We start from the raw sequence: 13485 nt of genomic DNA on the forward strand, positions 1-13485 counted from the left end.
AAATCTACAATTTTAATAAATTTGAAGTCCAACACCAACACTATGTATATATAAAAAAAATTCCACAAACTAAAGCAGAAAACCTTAGATACTCGGACTTGCTAAACTCATAAATTGGCTGGTAATAAATTGTCAAGACTTGTGATCTGGGAAAAATGTCTTTGATATTTAATTTGCTTAGCAAACTTGTTTTGGATGCTGTTTCATTTACTATTTGAATTTAATTGAATTTAATAATATTAAAATATTTACCCGAAGTATTATATAAATCAATTAAAAACAAAACTTTTGCATCAAATATGGAAACTTACTTCTATGGATGCATAAGAACTATTTGTGAATTTTGAAGTAAAGTTACCTAATTGAGTTGAACATTCTTTAATTATTGGAAAATTTAAAAATATTAATAACAACAATTAGAATAATAAAGTAAATAATTAAAGATTCATAATAATTCATTAGTTTAATGAGTATTTTTGCAAATAAAATCATTTCCTATCATAGATTTTTTTATATTTTTAAAGGCATCACATGGAGAAGTAGACGTCTCCGAGGTAAACCCTCTTGTCAGATCTCCATCTTTACATGTTTTAAACTTGAAAAAAAATACATCAGTCAACTGCTCTAACTAAGGCGTAAACTCACGGTACTCACGTGTTATTGCTTAATAGGGAGACATGTGATGAGACTGAATTTAACCTGAATCGGTATTATGGGTGCGCGAATTAAGAGCAAACTATACTTCATCGAATATATTGTTAGTGACCATCATTAGTTATAAGATTATGAGCCCTTTTCTTACCGACTTAACAGAGCCATCAACCTGTAAAATTAGGAACTTACCCAAGTTTATAGAATTGTCAGGTTGGTTCATCTTTACATAATAGGGGATTTGTTGCCTTTCCACGTTGCTCATACGCTCACTTGTACTTGGTGTTGGTGCATGTGAAAACACATCTCGCGGTATCATAACGAGCCATTATTTGAGCTTAAGTGAGCTTTGGGCAAAGGCCGTCGCTTCAACCTAAACTACCTAATCTAACCTAATCTTCCATAAATTCTGTTAAATATCCCTTATTATGGGTAATGTGAATAAAATAAAACAATGTAAATTATTTTATTTGTTTTACTTATTTTATATTATTTTGTTTTTATTTTTATTTCAATATAGTCCTCTATATAAATATCGCCGTCGTTTCAATGTCGATTATACTTCTTCCTTAGGATGAAATATTGTTACAACAATTTTTAGAAACACATGAGTATAAACAACCGTTATACTGAAATCTTTTTACAAATATAGTTTTAAGTAATAAACAATTAATTAAATACTATGCAATATATAATATACATTAAAAATTATATAATGAAGTTTGTAGTAGTACCAGGTAGAGGTGGACAACTATTGTTGGCACTATCGACACTATCGATGGTTTACCACTATCGATCCGCCATCGTTGACAGTGCTAGACTATCGATAGTCTACGATAGTTTGTCATAGCAATGCTTCACAACATCATGCAGATAAACATGTTTACATTAAATTACTATTAAATAGTGATGATGAAATATTTCTGTGTATTCGATACTTCAGTCAAGTCCGAGCGCATGTTCAGTAAAGCTGGACAAGTAGTTTCAGAACGCCGGACTCGAATGAAAGAAAAACACAACAATATGATGTTATTTTTAAACAAAAATCCTTAGTTACTAAAATAGCAACATGGTCGAAAAAAGATTTAAAATTTATGAGTTTTGTTTTAATTTATTTATGTAAAATATTATCTCCAAAAATTAAATACATGATTTTTTGAATTGAACAGACTTTTGTATTGAAATTAACATACTATCGATAGTAATCGATGGTTTGGAAAAAGACTATCGCTCACTAACGATGGTGTCGACTATCGATTGTTCTCCACCTCTAGTACCAGATAGCAGGTAGCTGTTACTGATATTGTCGCTATCCTCCTTTCTATTCATGGCACTGTCTATGTTTATTTTGTTCTGTCTATTCTCGCAAAACATTCTCAAAAGACAAGCACTTGAAAAAATGATTTCATAACTTTTTTAAATGCCTTATTAAGTTGATAATCTAAATATATCGTAAATAGCTCGACATTTTCCGCCTTCGCCGCTGCCTCCGTTAGGCAAAAGTGATAAATTTGTAGAACAAAAGAATAAATTTCGTTGTGTATAAATGAAAATTCAATTCAATAAAGATAAATAATATAAAGTGTGCTTTGTCAACACAAATTGCAAAAAAGGTAATTAAAACTGCCTACTTTTGAGGGCAAACACAAAATTGAATATTTATGTAGAAAAAAGGATATGCAAATCCTTTCGGCGTCAACACATGTGGCAACACTAATTACATATGATTTACATATGCCTAGCAGACATTTTTAAAATGATAAGCGACTGTAATTATTTCTTTTCTGCAGTATTGTCACACAGAAAACCCCACGAAAACGCCAAAAAAAAAAATTAAAAAAAGAAAAAAAAAAATAAAAATGGTACAAATAAAAAACAATATTAAAAAAAATTAAAAAATACATCAAAAAATTCTGAAAAATGAAATAAAAATTGGTATGAAGCTAGTTAAACAGCGAAAGAGCATGTTTCACGGCAATAATACTAATGCCATTTAGTAGAAATCGTACGTATGTACGTACGAGTATTTTGTGCTTCTGTATTTTTAGTTTGCGATTGTCATAAATTCATTGTTGTAGCATTTGCGGTTGCTGTGTGGTGTGTGGTGTGACGATGCCACAATGCAAACATGGCCATTGTCAAATATAAAACGCATATATGCATGAAAATAAATAAAAATTAAAACAGAAATGTAAAAATGTGAAAATGTGAAAAAGTAAAAAAGTACCTAGAACGACGACATTCACATAACAAAAGTCAAAACAAATAAATTGCAAATCCATCACATGCCAAAAGGCAAAGATACATTAGCACTGAACTCCATTGCACTGCAAAACGTTACACTGCAACCGATCCAAATGAATGTGTGTGTGTGTGTGTGTGTGTGTGTGTATGCAGTGCAGTGCAGTGCATTAAAAAACATTTGTTAATATTTAGCAACCTAACCTAACCCAACCAAAATAATAAAATCTCAAACACAAAAACCGAAGCTCAACTGCATACAATGGAACGGCACAAACCTCATTTCAACTCAAACTCATTTAAACTGAAGCTAATTAACAATTCATGGCTTTAGTGTTGCATTTAAGCGAATGAACGTCGTCGCTTCCGTAACGGAATTAAAAACTTTATTCAAAAAATACAAAAAATTTCAAAATAAAACAAACACAAAAAACAAAAATAAATATTATAAGCAAATTGAAAAAAATAATACAAACTGTAAAAATATATGTATATATGTAGCGGGACAAAATTGTAATTTATATATTTTTTTCTTCTAATTTTGTCTTTAGGTCTTGACGAAAAAATTCAATTCAATTCCTCTGATATACACATAAAAAATTAGAATATAGTAAATCCTCGAATTTCTGCAGATACAGTAGAGGTTCGTTAAAATATTTTTATTCTAGAAGACTCAAAGAAGCTATGTTCTTATATGTCATTTCATTTAATCTTATTTTGGTGTCCAGACCTCCAGTCACTGGTTGAGCTCAATAGACTGAAGCTACAAGACTGTAGCTCTGTCACTATCATATTTCATTTAGTCTTATTTTGTTGTCCAGAACTCCCCCTACACTCAGAAAAATATTTTCTAACCACATAGTTAAATTGACCTGATCATTTTGTCAGAAAAATTATAGCTTATGTGGTAAATAAGAGGTTTGTTAATACATTTTTATTCTACGAGACTCAAAGAAGCTATGTCTTTCATTCAATGTTATTTTGGCGTCCAGATCTACAGTCACTGATTGAGTTCAATAGATTGAAGCTGCAAGACAGGAGCGCTGTCATCATTATATTTCATTCAATCGTATTTTGATGTCCAGAATCACACACTCAAAAAAATATGCTTTAACCACATACCAGTTAAATTGACTCGATCATTTAGTTAGAAAAATGTTAACACATGATGTGGTAAAGAAGATATGAAAAACCAATATGTATGTGGTGTAGTTGAACCAACATGATACGTCGAGTGAGAATATTTTGGCCTGAGATTTAGTTAAAATCTTGTTAAAAGAACAAAATTATTTTCCTGAGTACAGTCACTGGTTGAACTTTATAGACTGGAGCTGCAAGACTGTAGCTCTGTCACTATCATGACTATTTCTGTGGCTGCAAGAAGTCCATACCTTTAGTATTTTGTTGGTAAATCGTTTATTGCTGAAACTTACATTAATCTCAAGCAAGCACAGTGAACTCTGACATCAATCTTTTGTGTCAACTCCATCAGTATCCCGTCCCCCGTGTTCATGGAAATAGGTCGACCGCTGCTCCACGCAAGAGGGCAGTATCTCCCATGACACCATCAATACCTACCGTGACCCCCATATACCAACGCAAGCATCCGACAAATCACTGGAAATATTTTAAATATATGCCTTACATATAATATAATCTTACCATTACATTTCATTTAATCTAGTTAAAAAGACATATGAGGAGGAGTACAGTTTCTTTCTCATCCACAATTCCGACAGAAGTTCTGTCTTTATAGAATCAATCTAGTTTCATAGCATCTCTTTCTAACACTATATATAGCAGCCATTTAATACTGATTCAGCAGAGCTTAGCATGTTACGTCTTAGTTGAATCAGTTGATTGGTACTTTTTTGTATTTCCATATCATATACATTATTTTTAACACAATATTTTAGTATGTATATACAAAGTTAGCATTGATATCAACAATTTATTTTTCAACTTTATAGTCTAGTGAATATTGTCTGCATTACCCTGTTATCCTATATCTCTATTATGTTGTAATCTCATCTAATATACTTAGAAAAGGTTTGGATTTTGAAGAACGTTTTTTACTGTGTTCTATGAATTGCTGTCTTCATCGTATTTATTTGTATTAAGGAAGAAAACTACTTTGCTTCACTCAAGCATATAGATAGTGCTCAACTTAGTACAAATAGCTTAACTAATGTAAAAATAACTCATAGCCTGTGATAGATATGAGTGGTATGTCATTTTAAAGCTCTTAGTTATAGAACTATGAGTAATACAAGTAGTATATTAAATGTGTTTAGATTTTCATATAGAGTCAGTTTTGTCGCATTTAATGAAGCTTCACTGTAGCACTTTTTTGTGATGTGCCAATGCAACATTGGCGTAAATTTGCACTTTTGCCGTTTTGGAGAAGCATTAAAATTCATGGCAAATATTCGTGACTCTTGTCCAAAACAAATGTGGGCTTCTCTTTGTCATTTATAGACAAACAACGAAGGTTTTTGTGTTTTACATTTTTGTTATTATTTCATTTTTTCCACATTTCCATGAATTTTTCACTTAACAAAACGCTTTTGTGTTGTTTGAAAATGGCATGCCGCGCCAAATAGAATTTTGGAGCTAAACGGAGTTTCGAGTGTAATTAAAGTGTTAATTTGTCATTGAATGCATTTGTTTGTCTTGCACCGCATTAGCAGTAGCTGCAGTGGCGGATAAGCTCCAAACAAAGGTGCAGTATTCCACATTTAGTTTACTTTCATAATTAACTAATACGAGTATGCATTGAAAAAATTTGTTATTAAAAAGTCTTGTATTCATATACGTATAATATTGTTAAAACTTCCTGGTATAATAACTGGGGTTTAGAAAAAAATTATTTATAGAAAGTGTATGATTTTCAGAATTTTAAATAATCAATCAGGACAATGATGAGTAGAAATAATCATAAAATTGCAATTATAATAAAATAATGTAGATGAAGAATGATGACTTGTTTGTCAGACTGCATACTTAACGAAATTATATACTACTTTGATTTTGTTTTTCGCCTATCGGTAGTCAGATATATTGAAGAAAACAACTATTCATTGGTGAATATCTATATTAGAAAAACAAGTTTTAGATATTATTTCGATCTTTCGCAGTACATGTTAAGTGAATTAGTTCAGCAGTTATGAAAATGAGATTGCGAAAGTCGGATAGTCTGATAGGTTAAGCCATTGGATAACCAATAAAACAATAACTTTTTGGTAAAATTTGACTTTATTCATTAACCTCGATTTCTACAAGACTAGTTTTTGTTGTTGTTGTAACCCACTGGGATCTGTATTCAAGACAAATACATGGTTTAGAATGTGGATTGGTAAAAGTTTATTGAGGGGTTTTAGACTAATTTCTTCCAGCGCTTCTCTCTAATATTTTGATACTTCTCTTATAGAATGATTTATCTTTGGCTTTATAATATGCTACAGTTTCGGTGGTGGTTTTGAATCCATTGCTCTGTAAATATAAAATGCAGTATTTTTAAAATAGCTGTAACTAGTAGGAAACCATTCCAGAAAATTTAATCTCTCTTTTAATCATTCCAATTGTAGTTGTGAAGTGGACTCATGTTGACAGTAACATGGGTTACAAGATTCTAATAGCGCTGGACAATCAAGCAGTTATCAAAACCATGCAAAAGACATACATAGCTAACAGCTTAGTTCATGAAAATAAGGTAACAGTCATGTGGGTTAAGGGACACATCGGTATTGAGCAAAACGAGAAGGCATATGAACTTGCAAAGCAATGATCAAGCCATAACTTCTCCGACCCAGAACACAGAATACCATTGGGTTGCAACATGATGACAGCCTATGTCTATAAATGGATAACCTCACTTTATCTCAATAGATGGAGAGAGTTGAGCAGTTGTAGACAGTCCAAACTCATGTTGCCGAAATCGTGGGTCAGGGAAGCGATATATGTGCGTAGCTATCCGTGGAGCACCCTAAGCTGACTGACCTCACTAATTACTGGACATGGCAACTTCAAGTATCACCTCAAAAAGATAACTCTTGCTGAGGAAGACACTTGCAGACTATGTCTAGAAGAAAAGGAAACAGCGGTACATATATTGTGCCAATGTCCAGCACTGGCAAGTAGGAGGAAGACTGCCTTGGGACACCATTGGGTTGGTGATGACTTGGCAGGCAACCTCAAGCTAGATGAGCTGCTTGCATTAACAAGAGATGTAGTTATGCGAACGGAAGCCACTCCAGCTTTAACTCAAAAACAACATCCGAGAATAGAAGGACGAAAAAGGACCCAAGTCGTTTCGTGGTCTACTTCGGCTAATCCTTCACTTCAGTGGGGCCATTTGTTGGAGGTGCGCTCCCGAACGTCCCACCATAAGTAGTGCAAGATGCTTCAATGGTTTATTTATACAATGAAGAAAGTTTGAAAGTTTTTGGGGTCAAGAATCTTAATGTCATCAATAAATGCTAGTAAAATGATTATTTTACAAAAAAGTCTATTAGTATGGTTTTATATTAATATCTCTATATTATGATATGTATCTATAATGCTTTTGATAATTAATTTCTAGTTTAGTTAAATTTAAATATTCAAAAACTAAGCTTCTAATATTGCATCTCCTGAGGATTGAAATGCGATTTCAGCTATCACAATCTGATGACAGAGATCTTATCAACTAATTCTAAGAGATGGTTTTAGTGGGTTCAAATCTCACACTATCGAGAGATTATTTTGATTATTTTGATTTTTTCTTCTTTCTTTTTTTCTTATTTTCTTTTAATAAATTAATTAAACTTTGCTTATTATTTTCGTATGCAAGTATTATTGAGAGTATAATATTTTAATGTTTTTAAAATTCAATATACATACTTGGTAAGAAGATTATTATGTATATGAATGAATATATTTTTTTCTTTCTTTAAATCATTAATATTACTAATTAATATTTATGCTAAATAAACAGTAAAAAGTTTCTGATTTTTCAAATATTCAGTACTCAATCATTAATTATTTTAATGTTATGTGTTCTAAAAACATTAAAAAAGTCTGTATCATGAGGATTGAGATAAAATCATATATTTCATATTCTACATACTTAAGTATCGTAACTTATATGTAAAATTAAAATAAATTAATGGATTAATATAAATTAGAAGCTACAAAATGTATTTGACCGAAAAGCGGAAATTTGAAATTAGTTTTTTGTTGAAGGACTCCTAATACTCATCGTATAAAACCTGAAGTATGCTTAATCCTTTCTGTTAAATATTGTAGTTGAAATATTTTAAAAGGAAATATTGTGTATATATAGAAAGCAAATAACATTAGTTTTTATAATATCTCATTTGGCTGTTATGAAATAGCAATAAATTAAAAATTCAAAAGTTAATTCATCTAATAATTTTATTTAAAATCACAAGAGTGTATGCACTTACGGTCGATTGGTCGTATGAGTAATGCTATTCGCATTAATTAATTTTCCTTTTAAGTGCATAGGAAAAACTGCACTGCAATTTTTCACATGTAGTAGAGTGCGGTAGAGTACAAATATATTCTAAAAAATTATTGCATATAAAAAATAATATTTTATTTTAGATTTTTGATTTGGAATTCACCGCTGGAAATATTGGTTGGTGCGTGTTGCGTGCTCGAAAAAAATTAAGAAACTTTTTTGAAAATGGGTGTATTTCAAGGAAATTGCAGCTGTACGCCAGGATAAGGATAATGTATGGTGCTTCATATTTTCCGATTGTGTATGCAAAATGCACTTTTATGGTTGTGAGTGTGCTTTTAAATTAAACAATAATTTTAATTTTTGTGGCATAAAACACTTAAAAGTACTTTAGACCAATTTGCAGAGTTTTCATGTGAACCCACACATGTGCGTAGTATTTGGTTTGTGGGTTTTTGTAGTTGTTTCACTTATTCCAGTTGTTGTTGGTTTTTAAACTTTATTTGTTTAAAATAAAAAATTTTTTATTTATTATTTTTGCTATTAGCACAGTTTTTCATTGTTTGCCGGAACAAACCAAAACGATTTCATTTAGTCTGAAGTGTGTACATTCGCATGCGTAAACCAATTTTAATTTTCATTAATAACGCATCAGAAAAATCTGAAGTCGAACATTTTGAATGCAGTTTCACATTTTTGTGGAAAAATTGTGCGTTAAATAAAAGTAATTTTAATGAATATCCGACTTGAGAATTAAAAATATCAATATTTTTTCTCTAGAGACAGCCTACCTACGAGCACGTAGGTCAGTTTCGGTTCAACCCAATATTTATCCGATGTGATACTATATGATTTAATAAGGAACTCGTAAGTAAACTTATCAGCTCTTGTAGAGCAATTTTAATTAGGTTATAAATTGTTGTACTCTTAGTACCGAATTGCAAGCAACTTATAAATATTTTTCAACTGATAGTCATCTGATTATCTTCTCTTATTGCTTCGTATAGAAGCGAAAAAGATGTTTGATGTACTCCCAGTAAAAGAACGCAAGTAGTATATAAGATATATTTTATTTTATCCTCTGATAGTAAACTAATATTTATCTGATATTACTCTGGAACAAACGGAAAAAGTGTTTGATATAGTACTTCTAGTAAAAAAACATAGGCAACGTATAAAGTATATCTCTCTTTATCCGCTGATAGTCACCTTTTCTTTTTTTTCGGATAGAGGCGGATAATGTGCTTAATGTACTTCTAGTAAAAAAAATCAGTTTACATATGTCACATTTAATACTCTTCTGATATTGTTTTGAATATGAGATATATCCAACATATAAGCAACATATGAGATAGGTATATTTCATTTTATACGGTAATAATAATTTTATTTCCTTCTCATATTGATATGAATAGAATTATATATGTTTAATATACTTCCAGTGAAATTACGCTGGCAACAAATAACATAACTTTTATTTTATCCACTAATAATAATCTAATACTTTTATTCTATAACTCTAGTAAAAAAGCGAAGATATATTTGACTTTATCTGCTGATTGTCATTTATCTTCTCATATTACTCTGAATAGAAGTGTAGGAGGTATTTGGTGTAATCTTATCCGCTAAAAGTAATCTAATTCTCTTCTAGTTTTGCGCTCTATAGAACCGAAGTGTTTGATATAGTGATCCTAGTAGAAAAACAAAGGCAACATATAAGATATGTCTCACTTTATTCGCTGATAGTCATCTAATTCTTTTCTCATATTACTCTAGATAAAATAAGAGAAGGTGAGTGATGTACTCTTATTTTATCCGCTGATAGTAATCTAATTGTTTTCTAGTTTCGCTCCGGATAGAAGCGGAGAAGGCGTTTGATGTACTTTTACTTTGTACTTTGTTGGTAGTAGTCGAACGTTTGACAAGATATATTGCACAGACACCAATGCAAATCTTTGATTACACTCCAGATATTAGTGCTTCGACCTATTGCATGCCAATTCTTAGTTAACTCGATATTCCAAAAATATTTTAAAAGGATTAGCACTTTTTTCATACTAAAATAAGTATTGCCTTATATAATTAACTAAATATTTAAAGCTAGTACATAGTACATGCACTAGTACATAGTAAATATAAAAATAAATCGTCCAGGTGCTATTTTTGTGGTTATGATTAAAGAAGTATTTCGCAGATGGTTTAAAGGACAAAATTGCATCTGACTAAATAAACTACATTGAAATAATTATAGAAACGATATTTATAAATATTTCAGCTGTGGAATTATTAACTAACAAAGTGTACAAAACTCTGATGTTCAATGTTAGTACTATGAATTTTGGAATTAAAGTTTAACATCGTGTAAGCAGGTTCTGTTCAGATACTATTGTATCTTGCAGTAATTGAGGAAAATTAAAAATTTTGTCACAATATCAAGTTTTTGGAAAACATATGCTGACGATAACGTGGCATGTGAATAATGGACGCTGCATCTCGTCTATCTCATATACATAGTTATTGCGATTAGTTGAGAGTATTCACGATATATGAAAGTATAGGTATATCGTGTCATTCAGGATTTACTTTGGCGACTGTCGGTTCTAGGATATGTTACAACATATTTCCTGAGGCGATTTTCCCATAACGCTGAGATAGTGTTTAATTTGTGTTGTTTATAATACCATTTCAGATGAGTTTGTTTATAACCACTAATAATATAATGAAAACGATCATAATAATTAGTTGATTATAAATACTTCTCTATAACTTCAGATATTAGTACAGATTATTAGTGGTGTCCTTACTTATATCGCTATGATTCATAGATGCTTTTCGATTATAAATTATGCGCGAAAATTTTAATTTACTTTGTTTTAGTGAAGAAGACCGCGGTAACATAGAAAACCGTTTTGAATCCACAACTCCTCATAATAATGAGTAAAAAAGAAGATGTTAAACTAGAACCAGCCAGAGGCATTTATAAAGGCAAGCGTCTGGCCAATGCTGGAGACATCGCCAAGTGTATTAAAGAAGGTGAGCCCCAGAAACTAAATTCTAGTTCTGGCCAAGCCTGGACATAGACACGGCAGGTGTTCTGGTGTCCTTTCTTCGAGTGCTGGTAGATACGCTTTTCGGCAGAAACAGCAACTAGAACCAGTCAGAGGCATTTATAAAGGCAAGCGTCTAGCCAATGCTGGAGACATTACCCAGTGTATTAAAGAGTGCTGGTAGATACGCATTGCAACAGATACCACAGGGTAGGCTAAACTTAGCTCTAAGTCGTCCTATGGTCCAGTGAACTGGAGAGACAGATATTAACTTAGATACCTCTAATTTGCTTCTGCTTGAGTTTTATATTTTTAAAGGAAAAATAATAATTATTCGTGCGTTTTGTCTGCGTGGAAAAGTAAAAGGCACATAATAATAATTATTTTTGATGAATGAATTTAATTATTCTTTTTTAATTTTATTTAAAAAACATGCATAATATGTATGTATTAAAAATACAAGTTTTTTTTGGTACTTTTTTTTTAAATATTTTGAAATAATTATTATTTTCGGTCACTGGTTTTTCATATTAGAGTAATGGTCTTCTTTTAATATGTAAATATTACAGGTAACAGATAAGCGGCGTGGTTAAGATGAGTAACAAGTTTAGATACTCTATTTGTGCTCTATACTCTATTGTAGACGTGTGGCTTAATTTAACTGAATTATCAATGCACAAAATTAATCTTCAAGTGTATGCAGTATATGTTATTAAGTACATTTAAGAAAAATGTGAAAAATGTGAAAAAGTATAAAAATTATAAAGATATTAAAATCAATTATAAAAATTATTTTATATTTTCTCTATATTAATTATATTTAAGTATTATTTCTTTTTTGCATTTTTTTTGAGTGCAGTGCGCTTGATCCAATCAAAATTTTGCAATATTTTACATTTTAATGTATCGCATCACTTCACATGAGAAACCATAGCCTTCCACTTAAATATCAAAAAATAGCTTACCTAAAATCTAGTTGGCCCCTTTTTCCACTACTGCACTTACGTCAGCCATAGCCTAGGGCTATGCTTTACTTAGCGTCTTAGCATCTGACGCTAGCATAATAATTATTATTTCGTACCTTCTTTCGAAGGTAGTCGACTTCGACTTCGACTCCGACTCTGCTATCGACTTGGAGTACAACAGCGTCTACTGCTACAGCTACATTGCATCGGTTCGGGGTTCTCAAATTACAGTCAGTGTCAAGTCAGTGACCGATTATATTTCTTTAAAACCAGTCATTATTCCTCGTAACTTGGTCGTAAACTATTTTTTGTTCGTCTTTGGCAAAACTATTTACTTATGAATTCTGATTTGTGCACTTTTTGTACGCAACGCTAGCTTTAATGTCCCGCAGTGAGTGTTTGAGAAAAGACATTTGCTTTAAGTAGTCCGCAAGTGTAGGCAAATACAGAGGGAGGGATGCTCTTCCAATGTGCAATCGCACAAAAAACCTTTTCTTTCCTTTTATATATTTATTTTTCTTTTATTTTCATTTTATACTTTTTATTTATATTTTTATTTTTATTTTAATTTTTATTTTTATTTATATATTCAGTTTAGTTTTTTTTTGTTTTTGTTTTTGTTAGTTGCATTCATTGTGCGTAAATTTAAGGTCTATTGCGAATCGATGAAGTTGCGTTACTACTGCGTGGAAGACTGTGGAAGACTTATGTTTGTCACTGAAAATGATCATTATGACGATGTTGAGGTTGGCAATGGCGATGATGACAACCGCAATACAGTCGTTAAAGAAGATATGGTGACAAAGAGCGACGAATAGGTACTAAAATGCTTGATGCGAAGCGACATGAACTTCAACTTTCAATTTGTTGTTGCTTTAGTTACATGAATGCAAAAAAAATTTTTTTTGAGGACTACATCTGCATCATGGATGTATGCTATGAACGTGTGATGATGGTATTAGTAGGCTTTTGATGACCTATGCTAACAACGGAAGCCTTTTATTGAGGCAGCTGGTGACAAGAATTTTGTATGCGTTTGTTTTCGTTAATGTTTTATCCAAAGAACTTCTAAGTTCTTCCATTTCAGTTTACTGGAATGTTGAATTAAAGGAAGCCT

This window comes from Teleopsis dalmanni, chromosome 2 (genome assembly GCF_002237135.1).
Source record: "Teleopsis dalmanni isolate 2A chromosome 2, ASM223713v2, whole genome shotgun sequence".
Taxonomy (NCBI): Eukaryota; Metazoa; Arthropoda; class Insecta; order Diptera; family Diopsidae; genus Teleopsis; species Teleopsis dalmanni.